The sequence below is a fragment of the Lithobates pipiens genome, unplaced genomic scaffold (genome assembly GCF_037356315.1).
Source record: "Lithobates pipiens isolate NorthernLeopardFrog02 unplaced genomic scaffold, aLitPip1_a1.2 Scaffold_18, whole genome shotgun sequence".
Taxonomy (NCBI): Eukaryota; Metazoa; Chordata; class Amphibia; order Anura; family Ranidae; genus Lithobates; species Lithobates pipiens.
Window position 1 is genome coordinate 323,895,361 of NW_027507758.1, and position 14,027 is coordinate 323,909,387.

A 14,027-nucleotide genomic window follows, 5' to 3' on the forward strand; every position below is an offset into this window, starting at 1 on the left:
ATGACAGCAACAAAAAAAGGAATTGGAGATTTGGAGGAAGCTGAGAGTAATAGAGGATACATTTTAGGAGTTAAGAATACATACTTGAATAGAATTTTTTTTAAACCCCAGTTTAGTGTCACTTTAACTGAGCTTAAATCTGCTTGGGTACTAAGATTTGCTACACTCTGTACACTATTGTTGTTCTTTTTACTACTTTATTGAGTAAACTCAAAATTCAGGCATTACCTTATTAATCTGTAGATGCTTTTTAGCTGCTTTCAATACAGTGAACACTGCTCCATGCTCACTGGAGCTCAAAAAAGCTTTTTCTGGACGCTAGATTGGCAAAAGCGCTGGTTGAAAAACTTGCGTTTATTACTAGCGTTTATGCGTGTTTTTTAGCATTAATGTTTATGGGCGTTTTTAATAAAAATACACAGAGGACACTCCAAAACTCCCACAATGCATTGAAAAAACAGAACGCCAAATGCTAATTAACGAGCGTTTACCGGCTTTTTTGTGGTCAGAAAAGTGCCACTTTGAACATGATTTTATGGCGTTCAGAGAACAGCCCATAAACTCCACTGCTGATAAAAGCTAAAAAAAAGTCCATGTGTGCATGGACACATAGGATAACAGAATGGAGTTCATGGGCTGTTAAAAAAAAATAAAAAAATGTCCAAACTCCAAAAAGCGGCCGTTTATGAGCTCCAGTGTGCATGGAGCCTAAATGGCAACCAATGACTGTATCTTTCAAACCTGCAAAGTACAAAAATCAGTAACTACAGCAGCCTATGTGCATTTATCTGTGGGTGCTCTTTCTATTATAAAGAAGGTGATGGTTTATTTTGGTACATATAGGCATAGAACATTCTTGTCTTACCAATGATGGTCTTCGCCTCTTCGTTTTTTCAGAATATGCTTGCTTTTAGACAGCGCCATTACCGCTCAACGTGTTCATTTCTGCACAGGGTAAATAATAAAGGCAAACAGTCCTTTTTTCTCTGTGTTTCAAAGTAAAGAAGCTGAATGGGAAGAGTGTATTTTATAGCTTCTACGTAATGCTGAAAGTGCGTCCCTTTATTATCCTTCAATAACAGATCACCTGCGTATTGAAAAACCTGTTTCCACAGTAACATCATTTGCTCAGATGCATCCACTTGCTTACAACAAAAACAATATGCGCAGTAATTAAAAAAAAAAGAGGCAAAACATGTTTGTGTCAATCGAAAAAAATTATAATAATTTGCTATTAGTATAAGGACAAAGACAACAAGAATGAAAAACAACACATCATTAAAAATTGTTTATATCTTTTATTTGGCGTTTATTCCATATATATAAAGGCGATATTAAGAATTTTACACTGTAAACTGAGGATGCAAGTGGGACAGGGTTAACTTATTCTCTTTAAATAATACAGTATGACTTACTGAATATAATAACCTTATACTGTATATACAGTATATTCGTACATAGGAAATATTACAGATTAAGAGTATTGTAGCGTGGGTTAAATCAGTATCTGTGTATGTCTTTGACAACAGCCAAAAAGCTTAGCCACTTGACCTCTGGAAGATTTTTACCTCCTTCATGACCATGCCATTTTATGCGATTCAGCACTACGCTACTTTAACTGGCAATTGCTTGGACATGCAACACTGTACGCAAATGAAATTTATATAATTTTTGTTCACACAAATAGAGCTTTCTGTTGGTGGTATTTGATCACCACTGGGTTTTTTTTTAACCCTTTCATGACTAAGCTTATTTTTGGCATTTGGTGTTTACAAGTTAAAATCCATATTTTTGCTAGAAAATTACTTGGAACCCCAAACATTATATATATATATATATATATATATTTTTTTTTTTTATTTTAGCAGAGACTCTAGAGAATAAAATGGCGATTGTTGCAATATTTTATGTCACACGGTATTTGCGCAGCGGTGTTTTAAACGCAACTTTTTGGGAAAAGGGACACTTTCATGAATTAAAAAAAAAGGAAACAGTAAAATTAGCCCAATTTTTTTGCATAATGTGAAAGATAATGTTATGCCGAGTAAATAGATACCAAACATGTCACACTTTATAATTGCACGCACTCGTGGAATGACGACATACTACGGTACCTAAAAATCTCAATAGGCGACGCTTTAAAAAAAATTTCCGGTTACCAGGTTAGAGTTACAGAGGTGGTCTAGTGCTAGAATTATTGCTCTCACTCTGACGATTGCGGCGATACCTCACATGTGTGATTTGAACACCGTTTACATATGCGGGCGCGACTTCCGTATGCATTTTCTTTGCTTCGCGAGCTCGCGGGGACGGTGGGCACTTTAAAACTTTTTTTTTAATTTTTTTATTTATTTTAAAATTAATAAATTGTTTAAAAAAAAAAAAAATTAAAAATTTCGATCACTTTTATTGCTGTAACAAGGAATGTAAACATCCCCTGTGACAGTAATAGGTGGTGACAGGCACTCTTTATGGAGGGATCGGGGGTCTAAAAGACCCCCGATCCCTCCTTTATACTTCAATGTATTCAGATCGCCGTTTTCGGCGATTCTGAATACTGTATATATTTTTAAATCCGGCGCTATTGGCAGCCAAGTAAACGGGAAGTGACGTCATGACTACCGATTACGGCTTCATTCCAGTCCTTCCCCAGCCGCTGGAGGAATCAGATCGTGCATCGGTGCTCCCGATTGAACAGGAGCACTGGTAAGAGCGTCCCACTCCTCCGGCATAACAGCCGAGCAGCTTTTATCCGCATCGGTTGTTATGGCTGGAAAGCCAATCGCCCACTCTAAAAAACGGTACCGGGATGATGCCTGCAGGTGCGGGCATCATCCCAGTATAACCCCCGGAAGCACATCTGCGTACGCTCGGCAGCAAGGGGATAAACAAAAAAAGACAAGAAATATTGAAAAAGAAAACAATATTTTCTACTTCTTGTTATAAAACATATCCAATAAAAAAATCAAAAAAAAAAAAATCAAATTTCTTCATAAATTCAGGCCAAAATGTACATCTTTTGTAAAAAAAAAGAAAAAAAAAAAAATCTCAATAACTGTATATGAGTATGAAACATGAATCAAAGGACAGGAAGGGAAATTAGGGATTTTTGCGGTGCTAATTAACAAAATACAATTAATTGAAGTACAAAGTCAATAGTACAAAAATTTATTAAGTTTGAGCTTAAAATCAGTAGCAATATATGCTTAAAAGATTCAGAATAATGCAATACAGTGGTTGTTCTCGTCAAGCACACATAGTCCCGACATGTTTCGCATTAGATTGCTTCTTCAGGGGATGTGTGAAAGTTTGAACAAGATCTAAACCGAAAATACAAAGTACAAAATAATAATGAGGTATGTCACAACATTCGTAAATGCAGAAATAGAGGGGAAGGGGAAAGGGGGAGGGGAAACAACAAACACACACACATCAAACCCACCTTTAACCACTACGTTGGTGGTAAAGTAGTGGGATTGTCCACCTCGGGGGTTAACCACAGCAGTGCTGAATCGCAGGGGGCTAAAAAGCCAACCCAAGAAAACTGATAAAAAAAGGAATATATAGTATGACCAAATTTGAAATTTCGGGATGATTTAAAGTTCTTTGAGTACCTAGCTTAATTTCAAGGTTGCTAAAATAAAACAGCCTTTTGGGGGTGAAGGACCCTCTAAAGTATAAAAATTGAGAAAAAATAATACAAGGATGTATTTTGGTTTCAAATGTATTACTTACGTAGGTTGGATAATTGTAAGCAGTGGGGACGCTCGCATTTTGAGAAGAAATCTTTTTGAAAAATCAGGGAGACACACCTGCATAGAAATACCAGCTGGGTGGCCAATCAAGGAAAAAAACAAAAAAACAAAACGAAGATAAGAAAAATTAAAATTGAAAAATAAATAAAAAAAAAAAAAAAAAAAAAAGTATCTCAAAAGAGTGGTGTGTACATCATAAACTGAATGTTATACAGACACCAACCCTCAGGCATATAGATATACCCAGAGAGTTAAACATTCGCATCCCAAGGCATAGAATTCAAAGCCAGGGAGTTAATGCAAGCATATAAAAAGGGACATAGACAGTAGCCTAGGTCCAAAGGGTTGAAACACCAGCAGAGAGATACATGAACGTTTTCAAATGAAAAAAAAAAAAAAAAAAAGACCGATCGAATAAATGTTTAAGAATATAACAATAAGCTTACCGAAAAGTACAGAGTCTGAACGATCAAGCGTCACCCTTGGCTGCAACCCGCAACGGAATGACGATATTACGAAGGCTTTTTATATGCCCCGCCATCAAGCCGGCGTCTGACGTAGTCGGCCTGATGCGGACAAAAGGAGCGCTATTGCGCATGCTCACCAATGGGACGAGACTGAATAGGCCTACAAGCCCCATAATGCCTCAGGCATGTGGGCGGAGGAAAGAGGGGAACGATCGATGCCATCGTAGAAAACGAAGGCATAAACGAACGCGGCCATCAATCTGACCGCCCGGTCAGGCGTAGAGGCAAAAAACGATGGAAAAGATGGTCGGAACAGAATGGCAGAAGAAATAGCCAATCCTTCCGACCAATGTAGGGGGAGCGTCGCAGCGCTGAAAAGGGGCAATGGCACACAAGGCGCCTGTGCCGACTCGGAAGCAATTTCCACTCCTAGTCTGTCAGTCCCAGGTGTTTCCTTCCCCCCCCCTCCATCCTTTAAATGCAAATCTAGAGCATTTCCTCTACTCAATGCAAACCCAAACATTTGGGCGTTTATACAGCAAACAACTATAGAGATTGAGAAATTGTCGTTTCATTCACCTTTATCTAACAATCTTTCGCTACAACATAGAGCAGCTATTAAATCCTTACAAAAAAATACAAATCTAATTATTAAGCCCGCAGACAAGGGCGGAAATTTGGTGATCATGGAAGTTGCACAATACACCTCCATGTGTCGAAATATACTGTCCAATAGAAATTGGTATCGTCCTATTTCTAAAACTGTCATTCTAAATTATCGAAATATCTATTTGAATCTCATTTTTAAGGCATATCAACAAGGGGTCATTGACCTCAACACATGGAAATTTCTAAACATCAAGGATCCAAAGATTCCAACTTTTTACGCACTACCGAAAATTCATAAGTCTCAAACAAATCCCCCAGGACGTCCTATCATTTCCGGATGTTCCTGTTTAACTGAAAATGCGAGCGCATTAGTTGACAGCTATCTAAGTCCACACGTCATCTCTCTATCTTCATATGTTAAAGACACCATCGATTTGTTAAGAATGATTGAGGGACTGTCTCTCCCTCCCAACTCATGGTTGGTTGCCCTGGATATCGAAAGCCTCTACAACACAATTCCCCATGACAAGGGAGTTGAAGTTGTACGCAGGTTTCTTTCTGAAAGAGGTTCCTCTTTCTTACAATATAGTTCTTTTGTTGTGGACCTTCTTGAATATATTCTTAAGCATAATGTCTTTGTTTTTGACTCCACCCACTACCTCCAGGTACAGGGAGTTGCGATGGGGACTAAATGTGCCCCATCGTATGCAAACCTGTACCTGGGGGGGTGGGAAAAGGAAACTTTCTCTAGAGAAGATTTGTCACCGTTCTTGGATAAAATTATTTCATGGTTTCGTTATATCGATGATGTTCTTTTCTTTTGGGCAGGTACGGAAACAGAATTAAAAACTTTCTTTCAATTGATTTCTATTAACAATTTCAATTTGAAATTTACTATGCAACATAGTCAGTCAATAGTTAATTTTTTAGACATAACTATCTCGGTGGATAGTGAAGGTAGACTCAACTCTCTCTTATTTAGGAAACCATCTGCCGGTAACACGGTTTTACACGCTACTAGCTTTCACCCAATTTCTTTGATTAACAGTATTCCCTATAGCCAATATTTGCGTTTAAAGCGAAATTGTAGCAAAAATTCAGATTTTAATATAGCAGCTGATGACCTTTACCAAAGATTGAGAAAAAGAGGATACAGTCATAAATGCTTGAAACGAGCCTATAACCGTGTAAAACCTAAAACTAGAACTTCACTTATTTTTTCAACCCGACGTCCTAATACAAATGATTCAGTTAGAATTATTACTCGCTATTCCAATCAGCATCGTAAGTTCAAAGAAATTTTACACAAGTTTTGGCCACTCCTTCTAGCTGACCCTATTACCAAAAAACATATTAAAAACTTTCCCGAAGTTACCTTTAAAAGAGTTCCCTCTCTCAAAGATAAATTAGTGCATAGCCACTTCGAACAACCAAAGTTGGACACTAGAAAAGTAACCAGTGGCACTTTTCCTTGTGGCCATTGTGAGGTTTGTTGTTATGTCAATTCACATACCAAACTTAAACTGCCAAATGGCAAATGGCACTCCATTAAACATCGAGTCACTTGCCAAACACAGGGCGTTATATATCTGGCCCGTTGCCTTTGTGGCGGGTTTTATGTAGGTAAAACAAAGCGACAATTTTGTATTCGAATCAAGGACCATATCAAACCCATTATCAAGAAGAAAATGGAGACGGCCATCAGTCGACATGTTGGCCTCTTCCATGCCTTCAATCCCAAATTTATCACCTTTTCCGCACTTGAACATATCCCCCTTGATGTGAGAGGGGGCAGTGTGGATAATATCTTACTTCAACATGAAGCTGAATGGATTTTCAACCTAAGGGCTACAATTCCACCTGGCTTCAATGAAAACTTAAGCTTCAAACCTTTTTTATGATATAGAAACCTTTTCTGGCCTTTCAATCTTGCTGACCGCTCTTCTGAGAGGGAACCTGGTTGGGTTCCCATTTCCCTTTCCCCTCCTTCCCCTTTTCCCTCCCTCCCCTCTCCCTCCCTCCCTTTCCCCCCCCCCATCCCTTCTTTTTTATTTTTATTTATTTATTTATTTTTTCATTGTTCTATTGTATTATTTGAAATTTGTCTGTATTGATTTGTTTTGAGTATAAAAATACATTATGTATATGTCTATATGTTTACGATATTATTATGTTTTGTTATGTGCAGTTTTTAGAGAATTATTTTTTTGTCCTTCCCTTTTTAGGATTTCCCACCCGAATGGTCCACCTCTACGGTTTCCCCATCAGTGCTGTTCGCACGGACACCCGGGGGCACAGGCGCCTTGTGTGCCATTGCCCCTTTTCAGCGCTGCGACGCTCCCCCTACATTGGTCGGAAGGATTGGCTATTTCTTCTGCCATTCTGTTCCGACCATCTTTTCCATCGTTTTTTGCCTCTACGCCTGACCGGGCGGTCAGATTGATGGCCGCGTTCGTTTATGCCTTCGTTTTCTACGATGGCATCGATCGTTCCCCTCTTTCCTCCGCCCACATGCCTGAGGCATTATGGGGCTTGTAGGCCTATTCAGTCTCGTCCCATTGGTGAGCATGCGCAATAGCGCTCCTTTTGTCCGCATCAGGCCGACTACGTCAGACGCCGGCTTGATGGCGGGGCATATAAAAAGCCTTCGTAATATCGTCATTCCGTTGCGGGTTGCAGCCAAGGGTGACGCTTGATCGTTCAGACTCTGTACTTTTCGGTAAGCTTATTGTTATATTCTTAAACATTTATTCGATCGGTCTTTTTTTTTTTTTTTTTTTTTTCATTTGAAAACGTTCATGTATCTCTCTGCTGGTGTTTCAACCCTTTGGACCTAGGCTACTGTCTATGTCCCTTTTTATATGCTTGCATTAACTCCCTGGCTTTGAATTCTATGCCTTGGGATGCGAATGTTTAACTCTCTGGGTATATCTATATGCCTGAGGGTTGGTGTCTGTATAACATTCAGTTTATGATGTACACACCACTCTTTTGAGATACTTTTTTTTTTTTTTTTTTTTTATTTATTTTTCAATTTTAATTTTTCTTATCTTCGTTTTGTTTTTGTTTTTTTTCCTTGATTGGCCACCCAGCTGGTATTTCTATGCAGGTGTGTCTCCCTGATTTTTCAAAAAGATTTCTTCTCAAAATGCGAGCGTCCCCACTGCTTACAATTATCCAACCTACGTAAGTAATACATTTGAAACCAAAATACATCCTTGTATTATTTTTTCTAAATTTTTATACTTTAGAGGGTCCTTCACCCCCAAAAGGCTGTTTTATTTTAGCAACCTTGAAATTAAGCTAGGTACTCAAAGAACTTTAAATCATCCCGAAATTTCAAATTTGGTCATACTATATATTCCTTTTTTTATCAGTTTTCTTGGGTTGGCTTTTTAGCCCCCTGCGATTCAGCACTGCTGTGGTTAACCCCCGAGGTGGACAATCCCACTACTTTACCACCAACGTAGTGGTTAAAGGTGGGTTTGATGTGTGTGTGTTTGTTGTTTCCCCTCCCCCTTTCCCCTTCCCCTCTATTTCTGCATTTACGAATGTTGTGACATACCTCATTATTATTTTGTACTTTGTATTTTCGGTTTAGATCTTGTTCAAACTTTCACACATCCCCTGAAGAAGCAATCTAATGCGAAACATGTCGGGACTATGTGTGCTTGACGAGAACAACCACTGTATTGCATTATTCTGAATCTTTTAAGCATATATTGCTACTGATTTTAAGCTCAAACTTAATAAATTTTTGTACTATTGACTTTGTACTTCAATTAATTGTATTTTGTTAATTAGCACCGCAAAAATCCCTAATTTCCCTTCCTGTCCTTTGATTCATGTTTCAAACTTTCAGGGATGAGGTGCCATCTTTGTTAGGTGTTGCTTGAGGTTGAACCATCAAAATTATTCCAATCTTGTATATGAGTATAGCTTGTGTGAAAGTTATAGCATCTACAAACTGTGGTATATATACTGGAATTTACACAGCTATTGATGATTGATGGGTGTAATATGTAGGCAGCCATTGCTGACCTCCTTCTGAAAATATTGGTCATCTGGTTGCAATGCAAATTTTCTAGTTTCAGTATTTTTTATGTGAGTGTTAAAAACGCATGTCGCATTTTTAAATGCGTTGATTAAAATTGAATCCATCGCACATTCAGTTTAAATGCATTTTTGCAGCTGGTGGCTAATTGTTAGGAGCTGAAACCTGAGCTGGTTGTTCAGGAGGTGGCACCTGCTGGAGTCTTTAACAACCAGTGGATAGCTACACATTAGGCTGTTACTGATTCAAATTTTCGTGTTCGATTAATCGTTTTTTTTTTAATCGATTAATCGACTAATTTAGATTATAACGCACATACAGATCCAACTACTTTTAGCTGACTTAGCACCGGTATGGCAACGGCTGAAGCCGGACACAGCGGGGCATGGCTAGGACGTCACACGTCATAAACTCACCGTGTCCATTATCTCAGCGTGCCCATAATCGCAGCTTCGCCGTTCCCATATGCAGTCTCACCGTGCCCACAATGCTGTCTCACCATGCCTATAATCGCAGCCTCGCCGTGTCTATAATCGCAGCCTCACTGTGCCCATAATGCAGTCTCACCGTGCCCATATTTGCAGCCTCACTGTAGTCAGTGCCTGTATTACACAGTCTGCGTGCATCTCCCGCTGTGCGTCTCCGAGCTGAGTGTGAAAACTTTGGCCACGCTGTGAGAAAAGTCCCGCCCTCCTCCTAGATCAGCTTGTGTGATAGACAGAACACTGCGTCTATCACAGAAGCTGATCTAGGAGGAAGGTGGGACTTTTCTCACAGCGCGGCCAAAGTTTTCAGACTCAGCTCAGAGACACAGCGGGAGATGCCCGCAGACTGTGTATGAGATATAGTGGAGGAGGGAGCAGAGTGCTGCAGCCACAGCTTGGCCCAAAGAGGCCCCAGGGCAGGCAGCCTGCCAATCAAAAGAATTTTGATCGATCAAAAAAATGAATTTCCTCAGCCCTACTACACATACATGATACTGCCAAGAAGCCTGGGCGGGACAGCCAGGAACTCAGCTTGGACTGCACTGTGAATGTGAGGGGAGTAAGGGGTGGGGAAATCAGCACACTCGGTGCATTTTCTTTGACTTAAAATGGAAAAACTCAGCGACCTGAAAAGTTACAGTGGAGGAGTTGCGTAAAGGGGAAAATTTTTGATGTGCTTTTGTTGTATTGCAACAGTGCATTCTATTGCAGCAAAGGGCATCAGTGTGAAAGGGCTCTTAATTTGTCTCTGTTTTTTAAATAATAGGATTTTGCTCAACTAAATCACCTACCTCATCTCAAAATATCATCCAAACTGTCCATTCTGCTCCTTCTGAGGTCACCTCCTCCCAATGCTCACCTTTAGGACTTCTCGAAAGCCTCTCCCATGCTCTGATACTCCCTACCACAACCTATACGACTATGTCCTGTTATGTGCCTTCAGGCGATCCCTGAAAACTCATCTTTTTAGAGTAGCTTATGCCACCTCTAGCTAGCAACTAAATTTAACTTTCTAACGACTAATTCCACCATAGCTCATCCCACCCCTTTCCTTTAGATTGTAAGCTTGAGGCTGGGTTCACACATATGCGAATTGGATGCGACTTGTACAGCATCCAATTTGCAGAACAACTTTTCAGTGGGTCTGGTTCACATATGTGCATTCCATCCGCACTCCGCATTGCACAAAATACTTGTGCGTTTTCTAGGCAGTGCGGTGCGAATTGCAGGCACATAATCTTCAATGGGAACGCTGAATTAATCATTTTTATCTTCGCAGGGAAACCGTAGATGCAATTCGCACCACACATGAGTGAACCCAGCCTTAAAGAGCAGCCCCCCCCCCCACCGTCTTGAATTGCATTGTAACTGTACGTTCTCATTTTAGTTTGTAAAGCACTGCCCAAACTTTTGGGGTTCCATAAATCCTGTATTATAATATTAAAAATATAATTATTTTTAGTTAAGTGAGCAGCAAAGTTGAATGAAAAGCATACTTAGGCAGCATTTGCATGGGCAATTTGGCCCAGAGCTAACTGCAGCAGCAGGAGCTAGCTGCTCAAAGCAGTGTCAGAAATTACAAAATTCCTGCCACTGCTAAACCACCCGTGTGAATACTGCCTTATACTTTGTAGTATGTATCAATGTAATGTTGTTATAATCAGCCACAACAGTCATATAGACTGTTACAATCATGTCACCGACCTGAAAGACACCGTATAATAAAGTTGTGTTGCACCTAGAACTGCAAGTACATGTCCCTTTATATTCAATCTATATTGACAATTAATGCTGTAAGTTTTATTTGACCTATTTGGATAATTTATTGGAAAATATTAATTTACCTGTTCCATTTAATGCCATATTTTATATGTTATAACCTTGGGTAGGATTGGTAACAAATGCTTCTTTTATTACATCAAATCTGTAAACCTGAACCCTAGAGGTAAGAAAGATTTGCACCTATGTTGAACCCAGCCTCATACAACTGCAGCCATTTGCCCCACTCATTTGGGTGTGTTCTTGACAGTTTCTTTAAGGGCCCAATTACTTTTGTGGTGAGTTAATGTGTGTTCCACTAAGGAAGCCTAAAAAATTTAATAGGCTGCCAACACACCAAAATGTCCTGAAAATTGGAAGTGGTACAAAATTTGTAACAAAATGCACCGCAACGCAAGTAACATGCATTGACACACCTGTTGCCACAATGCAGTCTGAATAGAAAGTGTAAGGGGGTGAATATCATGGTAGAGAGAAAAAACTAAGAAATAGCTGCAACAAAAATCCATCAAATATTTCTAGGGTGAAAAACAATCATAAAAAACATAAGTTGCGCTTGTGATATAAACACTCATAATGAAAACGACGTTTAAAGAGAATGATAAAATTATGAATCAAATAAAAAATAAGAAAAAGCAGTGATCTGAGTCCATGCAAAAATCAAACAAACACTTGGTGGAAGGAAAACATTGAGTCCATATATAATGGAAAAAAGCACTGATGGAAGGAAGCAAGTCCGATGAGAAAAACAAACATCCAAGGTTCATCCACCTTCACCGAAGAAGAGAGGAGGGGGAGAAAGAAGTATGGAAGAGATCCCCAGTTGGAAGTGAGTCCCAATTCGTATATCAATGCCCTTACCAGAGACGGTGGACCCCCTAAATAGCGAGGTCTTAATCGCAAGCAGATATAGCCCTCTGCAGGGATGGATGGGTCTCCTGTGACTCCGTAGCCTCACGTCTCTGTGATGATCAAAGGTGGAAGGACCGGACTTCCAATCTGGAAATGTCACTCATTGGCCAGGAGGGCTGTGAGTGCAAAAAATGGGAAAAACTCCAATAGTGTAATAAAGTCGATAAAAAAGCCTTTATTGCTCAAGATAAACCAGGCTTAAACACACATCCACCGCAAAAACACATTTAAAATAACCAACAAGCTTAAAAAACAAAGCGAACACCCATGTACCTGGGTCACATGGGGCCTGATGGCGTCAGTACCTAGCACCACCCTACATGTTTCATCATACATGACATTTTTTAAAGGAGCAAGTCTGAATAGGTCCTCAAAGAAGTTTAGAAGCCACATCTCTTTTCTTTTATGTTATATTATATATACCAGGAGGCAGTCAAGGTTCTGCAAGGCATATCTAGGCAGGCTGTATTTACATGCAGACTGCCCTAGGTAGCGCCCACATGTGATGCTGAACCTCCATGATTGAAGGAACAAATACAATGAATAAAAGAGACAGGACAGAAACAGAAAGGCAGGGGAGGAAAGAGCTAGGTCAGTGATGGCAAACTTTGGTACCGAAGATGTTTTGGAACAACATTTCCCATGATGCTCATGCACTCTGCAATGTAGTTGAGCATCATGGGCAATGTAGTTCCAAAAGGTCTGGGGTGCCAAGGTTCTAGGAGCTAGGTGATCTTAATAATTTTTTTTATCTTTTTCTTCACACAAATAGAGCTTTCTTCTGGTGGTATTTAATCACTGCTGGGATTTTTATAAAAAAAAAAAAAAAAAGACTGAAAGTTTTGAAAAAAAAACGTTTTTCTTATTTGCCGTCAGTAAATTAGTAATTTTTCTCCTTCACTGATGTGCGCTGATGGACACTGTTGAGGGCGGCACTTATGGGCACTGATTAGGTTTAACGAATGAGGAGGCACTAATATGCCGCAATGGTGGGCACTGATAGGTGGCAGTAGTGGGCACTGATGGGCAGTGATAGGCAGCACAAGTAGTCACTAATTGGCATCACTTGTGGGCACTGATTGGTGGCACTGCTGGTGCTTTTCTGTAATCCGGGCACTGATGATCACTACCCTGATTACCTGCCCAGGTCTCCTCTGCGTGGAGATGCCGCTGATTGGCACTCATCACCACACACTCTGTCATTGTGAGGCAAGGAGAGCCGATTCACAGCACTTCCGTATTTACATGGGACCGGCTGTGATTGGACACAGATGATCACATGGTTAAAGAGCCATGGCTCTATACAGAGATCAGGGTTGCGCCGTCTTGCTAGGACATGGCACGGCCACGATCAACGTGCTGCATGCCCCCTGCGGGCACACAATAGCGCCCATTCTGGGGCGTCGTCATATGACGTCCGCATCCTCCCAGAACGAGAGCCGCACCATAACTCCTTTGACAGGCAGCAAGAGGTTAATATAGCATTTCTCAAATGTAAATTTCCTTCTGAAAACTGTTAGTTGTAAAATTATACCTCTTGATTTGCATATATTTCAGGTCCTTGCCTTAAAATGTTTTGAAGCCAGGGTATTAGCAAGACAGCCAGAAAACTAGCATTTTCAGCATTTCTCCATGAGAAGCTTCCATTAGGTGAGACATAGTTTTTTTTAGCAAAGACCCTAGAGAATACAATGGTGGTCATTGCAACTTTTTATCTCGCACGGTATTTGTGCAGCAATTTTTCGAACACGTTTTTTCAGAAAAAAAAAAAAAAAGTTTCATGCTTTAAAAACAAAAAAACAGTAAAGTTAGCGCAATTTTTTTGCATAATGTGAAAGCGGAAGATACGCCGAGTAAATAGATACCCAACATGTCACGCTTGAAAAAAATTGCACACGCTCGTGGAATGGCGCCAAACGTTGGTATTTAAAAATCCCCATAGGCGACGTTTTAATTTTTTTTACTG

The 14,027-nt window shown here is 39.9% G+C and overlaps 1 protein-coding gene across 2 annotated transcripts in view; it reads right to left on the bottom strand.

Annotated features, from left to right (window-relative positions):
- LOC143988034 (uncharacterized) overlaps nt 1-1,047 on the bottom strand; it is a 33,329-nt gene extending 32,282 nt beyond the window's left edge. For both annotated transcript variants that reach the window (XM_077487283.1, XM_077487282.1), the window contains exon 1: nt 866-1,047. The gene's annotated coding sequence lies outside the window, so the exon portion shown is untranslated. The remainder of the gene's footprint in view (nt 1-865) is intronic.
- Between the last annotated feature and the right edge of the window lie 12,980 nt (nt 1,048-14,027).